The sequence below is a fragment of the Mobula birostris genome, chromosome 29, assembly GCF_030028105.1.
Source record: "Mobula birostris isolate sMobBir1 chromosome 29, sMobBir1.hap1, whole genome shotgun sequence".
In the NCBI taxonomy this organism is placed as follows: domain Eukaryota; kingdom Metazoa; phylum Chordata; class Chondrichthyes; order Myliobatiformes; family Myliobatidae; genus Mobula; species Mobula birostris.
In genome coordinates, this window is record NC_092398.1 from 17134414 (window position 1) to 17147331 (window position 12918).

The following is a 12918-nucleotide window of genomic DNA, read 5'->3' on the forward strand; positions in this document are numbered from 1 at the left end:
ACGTGTCCGATATGAGGAGAGAGTTGAAAAGGCCGTACGAGTTGGCTGAGGCGGCAGCCACCAAGCAGAACGAGCGGAATAAAAGGAGGTATGATTAGAAGGTAAAGTTCGTCCAGCTATTGCCGGGAGACCGAGTCCTTATCCGGAATTTAGGACTACAGGGTAAGCACAAGTTGGCGGACCGTTGGGCAGCCACCCCATATGTGGCGGAGAATCAGATGCCGAATCTCCCGGTTTACCGGGTGAGACCTGAGGGCGGGCAGAGGCCTGTCAAGGTACTCCATCGGAACCACCTGTTGCCTCTGGGTCGAGAGGTGAAGATGGACCCAGAGCCCGAATGGGAGTTTACTCCTATTACGAGGACTTTGCGAGGGCGCGGGGCGCGGGAAGAGCCCGCTGCGAAGAAAACGGGGCCGGTCCCCACCTCGAGAAGGGATACGTCATCGGAAGATGATGATTCGGGCGTGTGGTACCTGCTTCCGTTCGCTGATTCCCCGGTGCCGGGAGAAGAGACTCTTGGCCCTTCCATCACTGAGTCAGGGGAACCGAGGGAGGGTGTTGCAGAGCCGCCTGTATTACAGCCGGCATTGGGGGAGGAGAGGGTGGAGGCAAAGCCCGAGCCAGAGGGCACACTGGGGCAGAGGGATCCCGGTGAAGGGGAAGGTCCGTCAGATAGGCTCGAGGGGTCAACTGGGGTGTCTGAACAGGGAGAGACAGCAGAGGAAGTACAGAGGCCTCAGAGGAGTAGACATCCCCCGGAAAGACTCACTTATATAGCGCCGGGAGAGCAGGGTGTGATCTCTACTGCCCTGCAAAGTTATGTCACTGCTTTATGCACCTGGGTTGGGTTTTGTGTTTTACAAGGAGTACTAGTGAATTCTGTTAACGTCATGAGGGCATGACTTTTTGAGGTGGGGGGAGAGTGTACGGGGTCTTTCTTTTGTTACATTTAAAATGGCGATTTTGTTATGTTAATCTGTGGAATGCGGCTTTGTTGTGTTTTAACGCTGCAGAGAGTTTGCGTTAACAGTTTGTTTTACTTTAAATGAGATAACCAGATTCTATTAGCCATTGGCTGGTTATGTATCGTTTTGCTTTCGGATGCCATGCTGTATGATATGACTGTGGACTGAGTTTTGGCGGGGAGTCGGAGGAGAGACGAGGAGGACGGCGGACGTGCGGAGAGGCTCCGGTCGATCACTCCGGGTGGTCCCGAGCCGTGGGTCGACGGAATTCGGGTGGTCGTCTGACGTCGAACTGAGCTCCAACGGTAGCGCGCGAAGAACTTGGACTTTGATAAGTGTTGGTGCCTTTTTTTTCCCCTTTACTTTCCTCTCTGTATCAAATGTATATTAATGTCATAGAATTAGTAATATCTATAAAGTGTATGTGTTAAAATTTACTGGGTGTGCTGGCTGATGATCGATGTTTGTGATTGATTCGGGCGACGACTGACCCTGAGGGGAGTGCTGAAGCAGGTGCTGGGCGGGATTTCTCCTAGACGTACACGAGCCAATATAACGGAACGTTACAGTCCTATCATATCCTGTTGTATACAAGATGTTAAGAGGACAGCCAGCGCCTCTTCCCCAGGGTACAACTGCTCAATACAAGAGCACATGGCTTTAAGGTAAGGGGTGGGAAGTTCAAGGGGGATATTAGAGGAAGGTTTTTTTACTCAGAGTGGTTGGTGCCTGGAATGCAAAGTGCTGGAGGCAGATACACTAATGAAATTTAAGAGACTACTAGACAGGTATATGGAGAAATTTAAGGTGGGAGGTTATATGGGAGGTGGTGTTTAAGGGTCGGCACAACATTGTGGGCCAAAGGGCCTGTACTGTGCTGCACTGCTCTATGTTCTCTATCCAACCAGACAGCCTCCAACCTAATGGCATGAACATTGACATCTCCAGCTTCTGGAAGTTTTTACCCTCTCTCCTTCCCTCTTCTTTAATTCCCCACTCTGAATGAATGAATGAATGAATTGAATGAATTGACTTTGTTTCTTACATCCTTCACATACATGAGGAGTAAAAATCTTTACGTTACATCTCCTTCTAAATGTGCACTGTGCAATCGTAGTAATTTATAATAATTTATAATAAGTAGAACTTCCATAGAAATACATTCAAATCAGAGTGAGTTAATCAGTCTGATGGCCTGGTGGAAGAAGCTATCCTGGAGCCTGTTGGTCCTGGCTTTCATGCTGTGGTCCCATTTCCCGAATGGTAGCAGCTGGAATAGATTATGGTTGGCGTGACTAGGGTCCTCAATGATCCTTCGGGCCATTTTATCACACATGTCTTTGTAAATGTCCTGAATCATGGGAAGTTCACAACTACAGATGCGCTGGGCCGTCCGCACCAATCTCTTCAGAATCCTGCGATTAAGGGAGTCCCCATACTAGGTAGTAATGCAGCCAATCTGGATGCTCTCAATTGTGCCCCTGTGGAAAGTTCTTAGGAATTAGGGGCCCATACCAAACTTCCTCAACTGTCTGAGGTGAAAGAGGAGCTGTTGTGCCTTTTTCACCACACAGCTCTGAACTCTTATCTCATTTCCTCACCTGCCTATCATCTCCCCCGGTACACCTCTGCCTTCCCTTCCTCCATTGATCCACTCTCCTCTCCTGTCAGATTCCTTCTTCTCCAGCACTTTTCTCTTTTCTTCAATCACCACCCAGCTTCCTACTTCATTTTCCCAATCTCACACCCACATGATTTCACCTGTCACCTTCTAGCTTGTACTCCTGCTCCTCTCATTAGTGACAGACCAATTGATTCACAGAGAGAGCGAGAGAGAGCTTTGCACAGGTCAGGGAAAAGAGTTTAAAATATGGCCTTTTGTGGGGCTTGGCACATTAGCGGTGGGCCAATCAATTCACAGAGAGAGAGAGAGCCTTGCACAGGTCGCAGAGAAGAGTTTTAAAATGGAGCATTTCGAATGGCTTGGGGCAATAGCGGCAGACCAATTGATTCGTGATTCATTAGCAGGAGCAAATAAAAGTAAAGCAGGGTCGAAGCAGAGCAGCCATTGTGTGAGTGGACCAGTACATGAGTGGGTACTTGAGGCTTTGGTTCATGAGGCTTCAGCAAGCAGGCACAGGTAAGCAGAGGGTAAGACTTTCGTAGTGGTTGAATGAAAAAAATCGACAAATTACAGCTAATTAAATAAAGTAGGGATGATGCAGGATCAGGTGATGTGCATGATTTGGGAGCTGGTGGATCCCACTGTGGTTCCTGGTGACCCCATCTGCAGCAAGTGTTAGCTGCTGAGGAACTCGGGCTCAAAGATGATGACCCAGAATCAGAGCGTCAAACATTGCGGCACATCAGGGACTGGGAGAGTTACCTGGAGTCTCTGTTTCAACAGGCAGTCACACCCATTAGATTAGCTGCCTCAAATCTGGTGTGTGGTCAGGGACAAGAGGCGTTCAATAAAGTGCCACATAGAAGACTTATCCATAAGATAAGGATGCATATTGTTGAGTGATGTATGCTGGCAGATCATCAACTCAGTGAAAGACGTTCTTTGGTCGGCCCGAAACTTGATGATCTACCAGCACATGGAGATGTCCGTGGGAGAATGCTGCCAACTGGCACGTTCTCGGCTGCAGGAGTACGTGCTGAGGGACACACTGAAACTCGGTGCAGCCACCGCAAGGGCCCGGTGGGGAAGGACCACAGTATAGGTTTCTTCACCCACGGGAGTGGGAGGGGTTGGGTGGCGGGGAGTATACCCCTCAACAATGATGTGCTAAGGTGAACAACTGGAGTGCCACGTGGGTGGCCATAAGTATGGATATGTACAAACCATAATGGAAACGCATGTCAAGGATGGAAAGTTATTGAATATTTATTGTATATAATTTTATTTTTAAATAAAGTATATTTTGAAATTTAAAAATATTAGCGTGGATGAAGGATTGGTTAACTATTAGAAAGCAGAGAATTGGGATGCATGGGTGTGATTCAGTTTGGCAATCAATGGTGAATGGTGTGCCACAGGGGCCGGTGCTGGGCCCGCAGAAGTTCACGATATGCATTAACGATCTGGAAGAGGGAACCGAGTGTAGTGTATCTAACTTTGCTGATGATACTAAATTGAGTAGAAAAGCAAATTTTGCAGAGAATACAGACATAATGCAGAAAGCTATAGATAGGTTAAGTGAGTGGACAAGGGTCTGGCAGGTGGAGTACAATGTTGGTAAATATGAGGTCATCCACTTTGGAAAGAAAAATGAAAGAGCAGATTATTATTTAAATGGTAAATACTTGCAACCTGCTGTTGTGCTTGTGCATGAATCATAAAAGGTTGGTTTGCAACTGCAGCAGGCTATCAAGAAGGCAAATGGAATATTGACTTTCAATATGGGAGGAATTGAACTTAAGAGCAGGGAGGTTATGCTGCAACTGTACAGGGTACTGGTGAGGCGGCAGTTCTGGTCTCCTTACTTGAGACAGGATGTACTGGCTTTGCAGGTGGTGCAGGGGAGGTTCACAGGTTGATTCCAGAAATGAGAGGGTTAGACTATGAGGAGAGATTGAGTCACCTAGGTCAGTATTTGCTGGAATTCAGAAGAATGAGAGGAGATCTTATAGAAGCATATAAAGTTATGAATCAGAATTAGGTTTATTATCACCGGCATGTGACGTGAAATTTGTTAACTTAGCAGCAGCAGTTCAATACAGTGCATAGTCCAGCAGAGAGAGAGAAAAAAATAAAACATAATAATAAATAAACAAGTAAATCAATTACGTATATTGAATAGATTTTTTTTAATGTGCAAAAACAGAAATACTGTACATTTAAAAAAGTGAGATAGTGTCCAAAGCTTCAATGTCCATTTAGGAATCGGATGGCAGAGGGGAAGAAGCTGTTCTTGAATTGCTGGGTGTGTGACTTCAGGCTTCTGTATCTCCTACCTGATGGTAACAGTGAGAAAAGGCCATGCCCAGGGTGCTGGAGTTCCTTAATAATGGACGCTGCCTTTCGGAGACACTGCTACCTGAAGATGTCTTGGGAACTTTGTAGGCTAGTGCCCAAGATGGAGCTGACTAGATTTACAACCTTCTGCAGCTTCTTTCGGTCCTGTGCAGTAGCCCCTCCATACCAGACAGTGATGCAGCCTGTCAGAATGCTCTCCACCGTACAACGATAGAAGTTTTTGAGTGTATTTGTTGACATGACAAATCTCTTTAAACTCCTAATAAAGTATAGCCGCTGTCTTGCCTTCTTTATGACTGCATTGATATGTTGGGACCAGGTTAGATCCTCAGAGATCTTGACACCAAGGAACTTGAAGCTGCTCACTCTCTCCACCTCCGATCCCTCTATGAGGATTTGTATGTGTTCCTTCATCTTACCCTTCCTGAAGTCCATAATCAGATCTTTCATCTTACTGACGTTGAGTGCCAGGTTGTTGATGTGGCACCATTCCACTAGTTGGCATATCTCACCACTAGAGATGCTACCAACAATGGTTGTATCATCAGAAAATTTATAGATGGTATTTGAGCTATGCCTAGCCACACAGTCATGTGTATACAGAGAGTAGAGCAGTGGGCTAAGCACACACCCCTGAGGTGTGCCAGTGTTGATCATCAGCGAGGAGGATATGTTATCACCAGTCCACACAGACTGTGATATTCCAGTTAGGAAGTCGAGATCCAGTTGCAGAGGGAGGTACAGAGGCCCAGGTTCTGCAACTTCTCAATCAGGATTGTGGGAATAATGGTATTAAATGTTGAGCTATAGTCGATGAACAGCATCCTGAAGTAGGAGTTTGTGTTATCTAGGTGGTCTAAAGCCGTGTGGAGAGCCATTGAGAATGTGTCTGCCATTGACCTATTGTGGTGCTAGGCAAATTGCAATGGTCCATGTCCTTGCTGAGGCAGGAGTTCAGTCTAGTCATAACCAACGTCTCATTTCATCACTGTCAATGTGAGTGCTACCGGATGAAAGTCATTAAGGCAGCCCACATTATTCTTCTTTGGCACTGGCATAATTGTTGCCTTTTTGAGGCATGTGAAAACTTCTGCCTGTAGCACTGAGAGATTGAAAATGCCCTTGAATACTCCCGCTAGCTGGTTGGCACAGGTTTTCAGAGCCTTACCAGGTACTCCATCAGGAACTTCTGCCTTGCAAGGGTTCACTCTCTTTAAAGACAGTCTAACATTGTCCTCTGAGATGGAGATCACAGGGTCATCAAGTGCAGCAGGGATCTTCACAGCTGTAGTTGTGTTCTCCCTTTGAAAGCGTGCATAGAAGGCGTTGAGTTCATCTGGTAGTGAAGCATCACTGCCATTCATACTATTGGGTTTTGCTTTGTAGGAAGTACTGTCTTTCAGGCCCCGCCAGAGTTGCTGTGCATCTGATATCGCCTCCAAACTCGTTTGGAATTGTCTCTTCACCTCTGAAATAGCCTCTGCAAATCATACCTGGTTTTCTGGGACGGGCCTGGGTTGCCAGATCTGAATGCCACAGATGTAGCCTTCAGCAGACAACATATCTCCTGGTTCATCCACGGCTTTTTGGTTTGGAAATGTACAGTAAGTCTTTGTAGGCACACACTCATTGACACAGGTTTTAATGAAGCTGGTAACAACTGTACCATACTCATCCAGATTCAAAGATGAATCCCTGAATACAGTCCAGTCTATTGATTCAAAGTAGTCCTGTAGGCGCTCCTGTGCTTCCCTTGTCTAAACCTTCTTGGTCCTCACTGCTGGTGCTGCAGTCTTCAGTCTCTGCCTATATTCAGGGTGTAAAAGTGCAGCTAGATGATCAGACTTCCTGAAATGCAGACGTGGAATAGCACGGTATGCATTCTTCATGGTGGTGTAGCAATGGTCCAGTGTGTTATTTCCTCTGGTATTGCAAGTGATCTATTGATGGTAATTGTTTAGTGATTTTTTCAGACCAGCCTTGTTAAAGGCATAGATAAGATAGAGGCAGGAAAGTTGTTTCCACTGGTAGGCGAGCCTAGAACTAGGGGGTACAGACTCAAGATTCAGGGGAGTAGGTTTAGGATGGAGATGAGGAAGAACTGATTTTCTCCAAGAGTGGTAAATCTGTAGAATTTTCTGCCCAATGAAGCAGTGGAGACTACCTCAGTAGATATACTTAAGACAAGGTTGGATAGATTTTTGTATAATAGGAGAATTAGGGTTATGAGGAAATGGCAGGTAGGTGGAGATGAGCCATGATCTTATTGAATGACAGAGCAGGTGGCTTACTCCTGCTCCTATTTCTTATGTTCTCTCCTCACATTCATATTCTGACATCTTCCCTCTTACTATCCAATTCTGGTGAAGAGTCTCAGCCCAAGACATTGACAGCTTATTCATTTCCATAGAAGCTGAGTAACCTGTTGAGTTCCTCCAGTATTTTGTGTGCGTTGCTCTGAATTTCCAGCATCTGCAGGATCTTTTGTGCTCATCATAACCATCCTGCCTACACCAAAACAAAGGATAAACAACAAAGTAAAACCTTACCTGTTCTTACCTGTTTCCTCTCGCAAGCATTTCACTTAAAGATCTACTTAACCTCTCCACCCCGCACCACATCCTCCACCTCTTCGCACCAAAGCCTCTCGAGCCAAATTCTCCGAAACAGAGTCAGAATCATGCTTAATCTTACTGGCATATGTCATGAAATTTGTTTTTTTGCCAGCAGTACTTTGCAATACACAATAATAAAAACTATAAATTACAATAAAAACATATATAAAAAATAAATTAATTAAGTAGTACTCAGTTAAGAATGAGAGCAGAAAAAAATAAAATAAATTAATAGTGAGGTGGTATACATGGGTTCATTTTCCATTCAGAAATCTGATGGCAGAGGGGAAGAAACTATTCCTGAAAAGCTGACTGTGTGACTTCAGACTCCTGTACATCCTCCTAGATGGTACCAATGAGAAGAGGGCATATCCTGGGTGATGGGGGTGTCCGTAAATACAGATGCCCCCTTTTTGAGGCATCACCTTTTGAAGTTGTCCTTGGGGGGTAGCGGGGCTAATGCCCATGATGCAATTGGATGAGATTACAACTTCCTGCAGCTTTTTCTGATCCTGCGCAGAGGCCCCTCCGTGCCAGAAGGTGATGCAATTGTTAGAAAGCCCTCCAAGGTGCATCACTAGAAATTTGCAAGTCTCCTCAAATTCCTGATGAAGTATAGCTGCTGTTGTGCCTTCTTTGTAATTACATCACTACATTAGGCCTGGGATAGATCCTTCCTCCATCTCCAGCCCTCATGCTGAGTTTTGAAAAAGTGTCTTCAGCACATTACATTGTGTTCCTCTCTCAACGCCACGGCCTGATGTTGCTTTATATCGTACTAATTGATAACTTTTCTTGTAACTTTATTTTATTTTGTTCAAAGTTCAAAATAAATTTTATTATCGAAGTATATATACGTCCCTATATACAAACCTGAGATTTCTTGTGGGCATCCTCAACAAATCTATAGAATAATAACAATAAGAGAATCAATGTAAGACCACTCAACCAGAGTGTTCAGCCAGACTGTAGAAGACAACAAATTGTGCAAATGCAAAAAAAGAGAAAACAACTATATAAGCAAATAAGCAATAAATATTGACAACATGAGATGATGGGTTCTTGAAATCGAGTTTGTTGGTAGCGGGAACATTTCAATGGTAGGGCAAGTGAAGTTATCCCTTTTGGTCATGGTTTTAGGGTAGTAACTGTTCCCGAACCTGGTGGCATGAGTCCTAAGGCTTTGTATGTTTGCATAATCACCTGTTTGTCTGTAAATTTTCAGTAAATTTTCAGTTCATTGTACTATAGTTGGTTTCCTATTTCTGTCTTTATTCTTTTACAGATGAGAGCATAAGACCATAAGACATAGGAGCAGAATTAGGCCATTTGACCCATCGAATCTTCTCCACCATTCCATCAAGGCTGAATAATTATCCCCCTTAACCCTATTCTCCTGCCTTGTCCCTGTCACTTTTGACACCTTTATTAAACAAGTACCTATCAACTTGTGCTGATATGTATATGTGAACTTGTGTGTATGTGTGTGTTTGTGTATGGGGTGTCAAGGAGGGGTAGTACCTCTGGTGGGGGAACATGTCGCGTCCTTTTCAGGGTGGCTTGTCCACCTTTGGTCCCCACCTGGCACTCAGCTCTCACCTGTGGCTCCCCGTAGCTGTTTGCATGCGACAGTGGCCACACCCCCGAGCAACAGCTTCGACAAGCTGGCTAAACCAGGTGAGGGTAGCTGACGGGTCTCAAACCCTCGGTGAGATAGGGAGTTGTCTATCCCAGCATGTGAAGACAGACTCCGGCGGACTGAGCGGACGAGACCAACGGAAGGTCCGACGGTCAAGAAGGCGGTCCTGCAAGCGTCGTGGAACGTGTAGAGCAGAACAAGACACAGAAGATGTCCTGGTCATCCACTGCGCCTAGTCCCATCTCCAGCCATCTCGACTGTTGTCTTGCCGCTGGATCCAGATGGGAATTGGGAAGAGAGAGTGAGGCTGACGCTGCGCAACTCTCCCTCACTTAAATCCAAATCAAGCGCTGGTCTTGGCACCATCATAATGGTGTCGAGGTCTTCATCGACGACAAAGATGGACGAACAACAATGTGTGAGAGAGAGAGGGGTGGGAGGTGCAGGCTTCATATCCATTTTCCCATTTACAACAACAGTATAGGTTGGGATAACACTGTAAATGATGTATGGACTGAGGTTATGTATATACAAATTTGTGTGTGTGTGTGTGTGTGTGTGTATGAGAGAGAGAGAGAGAGAGAGAGGAGTGGGGGGAAGGTGCAGGCTTCATATCCATTTTCCTATTTACAACAACAGTATAGGTTGGGATAACACTGTAAATGAAGTATGGACTGAGGTTATGTATATACAAATTTGTGTGTGTGTGTATGAGAGAGAGAGAGAGGAGTGGGGGGAAGGTGCAGGCTTCATATCCATTTTCCTATTTACAACAACAGTATAGGTTTGGATAACACTGTAAATGATGTATGGACTGAGGTTATGTATAAATAAATTTGTGTGTGTGAGTGTACATGCACACATGTATATTAAACAGTACACAAGCTGTTCTGTTAACTTAATTCTGTTTCTGAGTGAATCAGATGCTGTAATAACCAATGGAGCCTTGTGGCAACTGTGCCCAGTCTCTTTCATTGGTTTATTGAAAAAGTGCAGAGAAAATTTACCAGACTATTGCCAGGACCTGAGGACTTAGTTGTAGGGAAAGACTGAATAGTTTAGGAATTTACTCACTAGAGCATAGGAGAATGAGGCAAGATTTAATAAAGGTAAACAAAATTATAGATAGAGTAAATGCAAGCAAGTTTTTTCCAGTGAAGTTGGGTGAGACTCGATCTAAAGGTCATAGGTTGAGGGTGAAAGGTGAACTGTTTAAGGGAAACATGAGGGGGAACTTCTTCTTTCAGATAGTGATAAGAGTGTGAAATGAGCTCCAGTTGTGGATTTGGGTTTGATTTCAGCATTTAAGAGAAATTTGGAATGAGACATAAATGGAAAGTCTATGGTGGGCTATGGTCCAGGTGAAGGTCAATGGGACTAGGTAGTTTATGGATTGGCACAGACTAGGTGGGCCAAAGGGCCTGTTTCTGTGGTGTAGTGCTCTATGACTCTATTGATACTGTTATTTTAACTGTCACATTTAACCAGACAGTGGAAATCTGGTCTTGCATACTGTTTGTACAGATCAGCTGCAGTTCATTGAAGTAGAACAATAACAGAATGCTGAATAAAGTGCAACATCCACAGACAGAGAGCACTGCAAGTACACAGTGAAGGCAAGATCATAACAAGGTAGATTGTGAGGCCAGGTGTCCATCTTATTGTACGATAAGAGTCTAATAACAGTGGGATAGAAGCTGCCCTTGAGCTGGCTTGGCGGTATATGCTTTCTTCTGCCTGTAGGGAGAGGAGAGAAGAGAGAATGCCCAAGGTGGGTGAACACTTGGATTATGCTGGCTGCTTTACTTAGGCAGCTGAAAGTATAAATAGTGTCCGTGGAGGGGAGGTTGGCTTCCATGATGTTCTGAGCTGTGTCCACAACTCTCTGTAGTTTCTTGCAGTCATGGGAAGAGCAGTGCCATACCAAGCCATGATGAATCCAGGTAGGATGCATTCTGTGATGCATCAATAAAAATTGGTAAGAGTCAATGGGGACAAGCCAAATTTCTCTAGCTTCTTGCGGAGGTAGTGAGCTTTCTTCATCATGATGTCTATGTGCTTGGACCAGAACGGGCTATTGGTGATGTTCACACCTAAGCACCTGAAGCTCTCAACCCTCTCAACTATAATATCACTGATGTAGACAGAAGCATGTGTACTGCTCCCCTTTTCAAGAGTCAATGACACAATTTGTTTTCCTTTGCACATTGGTTGTTTGTCAGTCTTTGTTATGTTTAGTTACAATAAATTCTAAATAAGTGCTATTGTTGCAGTGAAGACGTTGAATCCTGGAGCCCAGAGTTTGGTAATGAGTTTGCTCAGAATTATAGTCCTGGAAGTACAGTATTAAAATATTCAGCAACTGTTATTAACCCTCAACCATCAGGTTCCTGAATCAACATGGATAACTTCACTCACCTCAACAATGAAGTGATTCCACAACCTATGCTGTGTCCACTTTCAGGACTCTACAACTCACGTTATCAATATTTATTACTTATTTACTATTATTATTATTTTGATTTTTTGTTTCTTTTTGCATGTGTAAAATTTGTTGTCTTTTACATTTTGGTTGCTTCTCTGTCTTTGTAATGAATCAGAATCAGAATCAGGTTTATTATCACTGGCATGTGACATGAAATTTGTAAACTTAAGCAGCAGCAGTTCAATGCAATACATAATCTAGCAGAGAGAGAAAAAAAGTAAATAAACATGTAAATCAATTATGTATATTGAATAGATTATTAAAAATGTGCAAAAACAGAAATACTGTATATTAAAAAAGTGAGGTAGCGTCCAAAGCTTCAAAGTCCATTCAGGAATCGGATGGCAAAGGGGAAGAAGCTATTCCTGAATCGCTGAGTGTGTGCCTTCAGGCTTCTGTATCTCCTACCTGATGGTAACAGTGAGATTTTATTGTGTTTCTTTGTAGCTACAGTGAATGCCCACAAGAAAATGAATTACAGTGTAGAATATAGCGATATATATTTTATATATATATATATATATGTATATATATATGTATATACTTTGATAATAAATTTTACATTGAACTGTGACTTTACACTTTGTTAGACCTACCCTGGTATGTCCTCCCAAAGTGTAACACTGTTTACTGTGCAAGTCCTGCCCTGGTTTGTCTTCCCTAAAGGCATTGCCTAACTGTCCATGTTGATCAACTTAGAGGTAAAGAGTCCTACAGCATAGATCGGGCCCTTCAGCCCTTCTAGTCTGTGCTAACAACACACACAAAATGCTGGTAGAACACAGCAGGCTCGAAACGCTGACTGTACCCCTTCCTATAGATGCTGCCTGACCTGCCGTGTTCTACCAGCATTTTGTGTGCGTTGTTTGAATTTCCAGTATCTGCAGATTTTCTGGTGGTTTAGTCTGTGCTGAACTGTTTTTCTACCTATTCCAGTTTCCCTGCACCCAGACCATATCCCTCCAAACCCTTTGATGGACTGTTCATATATGGACTGTCAATTGAATGTGGACTACTAATAGCATTCAATACGGAATATGGATGGAATCCCGCTGTATCTGCAGAATGTTCGGTGCTCCATTAAGGGCACTAGCCACCCCAGCATTGCGGAAACCTTCAAAAGGCAATGCCTCAAGTTGGCGGCATCCATCATTAAGGACTTCCAATACCTAGGACACGCCCTCTTCTCAATGCTACCACCAAGAAGGAGGCACAGGAGCCTGAAGACACAC

The 12918-nt window shown here is 44.1% G+C and overlaps 1 protein-coding gene across 1 annotated transcript in view; it reads left to right on the forward strand.

The window, feature by feature from the left end:
• The window catches only part of LOC140189991 (histone H2A type 2-B-like), a 647138-nt gene that overhangs the window by 632696 nt on the left and 1524 nt on the right, over positions 1-12918 (forward strand). The window lies entirely within an intron of this gene.